Genomic DNA, 5,923 nt, shown 5'->3' with positions numbered 1-5,923 from the left:
AGTAGTAGTAATAGGCCTATGGCCTGGTCTAGAATAACAATTTAGGCCTATTCCAAATTATAGCATCACAATTCACTAAATGACTCAAAATTCACCCTGCAAAGAGCCGTTTCTTAAGCTTCTTCTTCCTCACTTTTATTAAATTCTACATTCATTTTATTCCAAATTAGGAGTGAAGAGGGGTTTCTCCTCTGGCTTGGAGGAGATTTGCCTCCAAGTCAGATAGATTTTCCGTCGCCAGTGTAGTGAATTGATCGTGTACTCCTAGGAAATAGATTAGTAAAAGGGCATGATTTTTGCCCTAGGAGTCTCCACTATTCGACCTCCTCTCCGCCAAAAAAAAGACGAAGAGTGTTCACGGATCACGGCTGTCTGCGGCTTGGTCATACCAGCTCTGAAACTTTGGACTGTAATATCGGGAGCTAAGACCTGTTCGTTCAAAGTGAGAAAATGTGTGGTTTGTGATTTGATCGAGTATTTCAGATGAAAGTATTGCTTTTAATTGCGCCATTCCTACTGATGTCACTGTAATGTTTGTTCATTTCAGTTGGGAAAACCAGTAAGGCAGCCTTTCTGAGGATGTAAAAAGGCAGGTAGAGAGTGAGTGTCTACTATTAAAATGAAAGCTTCCCAACCTTATTGTGACTGGTGGTATGCAAGCGGGTCTACCATTACAGTGAAAATTCCGTAACTTAGTCTTCATATGAGAAAAGATGTTTGGTGACATTGCCGTCGCGTTTCTAGGGTAACGTTAAAGAGCTTTGCAATTTAATACAGTCTTGCTCACAACGTGTACACTACCTAATCTAGAATTCTGTATACAATGTAGAATTCCGTAGCGAAGCACGGGTACATCAGCTAGTTTTCTATATATTTAGGATCTAGTTGAGACACTAAATGGTTAAATTTAGTTTCTTCTGCCTTAATTTTACAAATACTAAACTGAGCCCCCACTTGATAAAACCAAATTTCCGGTATCTCTGTCCAAAAAGGTGGAATTCTTACGCTAACCTTATTTGCTTCTGGTCGATCTTCGGGCACGCTTTCGTTATTCGCCATATCTTCTCTAGATCACGTAGGGGTCACCACTATGTAACACTCTTGTTAGTATTATTGTCTGGATGTAGTCCAGGATATTATACACGTGCACCTTAGACCATTTATTACTTTAAATGTTTACATTGACACCATTAACAACTCTTCATTCTCGTAAAAAAAGAATAAGACACTTGTTGCTATATATGTACTGTACCAGTAAAATAGCCCGACTTAATTAATTTTAAAGTTAGCACGAAGTAGTTCTCAGGGAAATACTGCGTGATTTCTAGCTAGGGCTTGGCACAGGAGGCAGGGTCCTATCTACAAGAATTTTTTTAAAGAGATTGAATAATAGTTTTTTATTCAGAAAATGCATTTCAAAGTGCACATCACGTTACTGTTGATAGTCGCTGTCTTCAACATCGCCTTTTGATGACCCGTGCTCCCAGTTCACCAGGCTGAACGGGGCTGGAACACGTTCTGGAAGTTGCCAATATTACGTTGAGATAACGCCGGAACACCCAGGTCGGTTTGATATGGGTTTAAGTCTCGAACTTTCGACGTTCTGGACGATCTTCGACGTTCTCCGACGATGTTGCGGGATATTCACTCGTTACATAACTTACACGAGTGTCCGAATTTACACAATCCCCCGACACTTTGGTTTAACAGCACTGTTTCATTTAATATGGTTGGGATATGCCGTCGAATTCACTCTTAATCTTGTAGATATTTATAAATTCACTAAAGATGAAGATGCGGGTAGCATCGAGATTGGAAGAAAATAAAGCACAATGAAACTGAAAATTGCTCACGCACTTGGCACAGTTCGTGGTGATTTTCCACTCAATAAAGTAGCACTTGACATTGAAGGAAATGTATGACTGCTCTAGAGTTTATTAAAGACACTGCTGTCAGTCATGAAACAACATTAAACACTTTGACGAAGAAATAAGGTTGAAATGAAAAGCACAGTTCGTTGTTAGGCACACTTGCCATTAAATAAAATAGGTGGACTGTTCGAGAGTTTATCAAGGATACTGCTGTCAGTCACACACAAATAATTTATACGCTGTTCAAAAGAAATAATACCGTACACAATTTTGTTTGAACTGGATAAAGAACATAGTTTGAGTTCGGAGTTGAACCTTGGCGTCGTAGCACACGATTATGGTAATAACTTGCATTAACATTCATGTGAAAGTTCGAACACTTTCATAAATACCCTTGTTTATAAATGAAATTATGCTGACTGAGATTTAAAAAATGTCACAGTTAATAGTATAACGTAGTAGTGTCACATTGTAATTAATGACATGTTTGTTCAGAGGCTAAGTTTCACACATGCAACGTGATAATAAACTCGGTTCTACAAGAACGAAAGAAAGTTACATCGAGAAGTTTCTAGATGCGCACAGAGTATAAGTTCGACTTGACTGTTGTCACCTAAGTCCAATATATGACTTGTCATAATCAGAGTTCAAACACGCGCACAGATGAAAAGTTCAACTTGACGGATATAATCCAAGTCTACTATAAAAAGACTTTGAATAATTAGAACTTCAACACACACCAATATTCTATGTTCAACTTGACTAATAGACTCAATGTCCATCATAAAGACTTTGTTACCTTTTGTAGTTTAACACGCGCACAAATTGTAAGTTTAACACGCCTGTCGGATTTTAAGTCCCACATGAGGACTTTGAATATTCGACGATAGCCTCTGTCAGCACTTCGACGAACACTGCAGCGTGGAGAGTCAGGCTGGACACCCAGCTATGACTGTCTAATCAGGGTCAAGTGTGCTCAGCTTATATTCAGTTTGGGGCACCTACGTCATCAGATAACGTGATCTTTTTGAGGCTGATTATCTCGTGAATCCCCCCACGGATTTACTTGAGATTCACAATTTGAGACGTTTATGTTATCCTCTTCAAAATGACGTATCGCTCAAGTCCCTGCGATTACTATTATAGGAGTTTTAAATTTTCTTCAATCGAATGTTCGCGAAGGCATGACGTTCATATCCAGAACATACCAGGCCATGCAGGCTACACGTGGCGTCAGACGGGTAGTCTATCCTGTCCCTGCAGCTACGTCATACACACAGCTGTCGTTGGCTCGCCTGCTCGCTCCTCCGAATGTAAACAAACCCTCCATTAACAGCCAAAAAGTATGGCATGTACAGGTCGTAACCGGTACGGTACATGTTACCAACTTCAACAAATTAAAAACGTTAATTAGTAAAGAGAAGTAGTTCAAGACTCTGTGTCCTTAAACCTTCAATTTCTCCTTAATTCCACAGCAATTTCTAACTCTATTTCTTTGCAATCTGCACCTCCTTCTCAGTCTCTTTATTTCTCTATTATACTAAGGTGGTCTTTACAATTCCTTACCACCGTTAAAGGCACGAACCTGTTTTCACATTCTTCAAAAATTGCTATAAACCCATCCCAGAGTCTGTTTACAGTTTTATTTACCATTTTCTACTGATCATAGTTACTTTTTAAAAACTCCCTTATGGCTGATTTATCAGCCACATGGTACTGCCTAATAGTTCTACTTTTAAGACTTTTCTTTCTATCACATTTATTTTTTACATATTCATGATCACTAATGCCATCTATTACTTCATTTTCTCTATAGAGCTCATCTGGTTTTACCAGCACCACGTCCAGGGTATTCTTCCCTCTAGTTGGTTCCATCACTTTCTGAATCAGCTGCCCTTCCCATATTAACTTATTTGTCATTTGTTGGTCATGCTTCCTGCCATTCGCATTACTCTCCCAGTTGACATTTGGTAATTTGAGATTTCCCGCTGCAATGACATTCATTTTCATCTTGTTTCCCACATAGCTGTTTATCTTATCCTGAATCAGCGTCAGCGCTACCCTTTCCCGGTCTGTACACTCCAAAGATATCAAGTTGTCTATTGTACCCGGATGAGATAGGCCCTAGTTTCATGATTTGATTTTGATATGAGAAATACAGATATATTGGAATATTAAATAAATACAGTGTCAGTTTTGTGTGGACGGGAGAATTTCCACATGATCGCGACAGTCCGGCGCCACCGTAAGCTTGTCATTAAGGGGAAGAAGGTTTCCTGGTCAAAAGATAAGAGGATTAAAATCTAGAGCTCACAACAACAGAATAATTACTACAAGGAAGTGAAAGAGTATATATTTCGGACCAAGGCCGAGCAAGATGCATCGCCAATACCGAGAATATGACGTACGGGTTTTTCCACGCCCCGAGGCGTTTGGTGTTGTCACGTTTCAAGGGAGAGATTTCAAACTAACCGAAACGGTGTTGACCAATGAGAAAATGTATCGTAGGCCCGCAGATAAACCAACATAAGAAAAACTCAGAGTGAACTCCAGTTAGCTTCTCCGATAACAATAATTAAATTATTCCAACCACATGATTGAATAGAGGGGATTTTTGTGATATCATTCCCATGTTGATTAATTGTAATCATAATAAATTCAAGTAATGAATTCGTGGAAATGACCCACGCTATCTCGCCATTGGTCGAGATGAGCACGCCATCAGGGACGCCGAGTTAGCGCGCGAAAGGTGGAGGACAGAAATTAAGTGATATTTCCATGATCACCGAACGATAGGAGTTCAGAATACGACACATGAATGTGTATCACCAGTGTATTAAGTAGGATAAAGCAAGAGATCCAAATCCACCTGCATATGCCAATTTAGGAAACCAACCCCCCTCTCCAGGAAGTGACCGCGGATGACCCCGGCGGGAAATCAGATCGTCCATAAAAGTCCAGTAGAGAAGCTTCACATCACTCAGTCGTTTGAAGTCACCAGTTGTGACCGAGCGGACCTCACTTCTCTCAGTTCTTACCAGTCACCAGTCGTTATCGGTCACCAGTCGTGTCAGTCGTAATGAAGTAGTTGAGACTCTGACACGTTGACTCTGTAAGTCAGTACCTCGGGACGTATTCGAAGTCAGTTAGAGCTGAAAGTACGTGAATTATTAGGAGAATGAATACGAACAGTGCAATTATCCATAGTACCGAGTGTGTATAATCAGTACAATTGTATGTTGAAATTAATGAATGTCATGTGTTTAAATAATAAATAACTAACGGAACGCCGATAGTACCTTTGGAAGGCAGTGTGCGGAGCCTGAAGTAAACACCTCAAGATAGACGGTGAATAACTATCCGAGCAGGGAATTATAGGAGCTAGGCGATGATCAAGACGGCTTGAAAATAAACTAGGAAGTGCCGGTTGAAGACGCGATACGCGCCGGTTCAAATGAACGACATTTCGTCGTAATGTGTCACGACGTGTGTTTCGGGCGTATATGAAGAGTATATTGTGCGAGTGTCAGGGGTCTAGGAGCACCTATAAGTGTTTTTTTTTGTTATTAGTATTCTTGTGTAAATTAGTGTAATAAGGTATTAATCATGGGTAGTCACCCAGAAGTGTTTTATTGTGTAAAATTTGTATTGTGCGACATGATGGACGTGTAAATCACCATGGGGCCGTAAGGCCTATATCTCCTCCGCTACGAGACAATGGAATTCTACATAGGAATGAGTACACAATTTTGATATTTAGGGGATGTTATCGCGACTAAACGGGGTTCAGTGTAAATTAATTATGGTTACTTAACATGGTCCGCTTCCCGAGTCCATGATTTTTAATTTTTTTGTTAGACGGACGAACTAATTTATATTAACGTAATAATGGGTTAGATTAATTAATTTGAGTAATTGTTTGTTGTATATAATGTAAATATGGGATATATTTCTTTCAATTAATGCATGCTGTTTATAATACTTTGAATTAAGTTCATTTCAAGTGTTAAATTCTTTTTTTTGTGCTAACCCATTTATTTGAATTTCATTCA

The sequence above is a fragment of the Anabrus simplex genome, chromosome 1 (assembly GCF_040414725.1).
Source record: "Anabrus simplex isolate iqAnaSimp1 chromosome 1, ASM4041472v1, whole genome shotgun sequence".
In the NCBI taxonomy this organism is placed as follows: domain Eukaryota; kingdom Metazoa; phylum Arthropoda; class Insecta; order Orthoptera; family Tettigoniidae; genus Anabrus; species Anabrus simplex.
Note: the sequence above shows the minus strand (reverse complement) of the source record.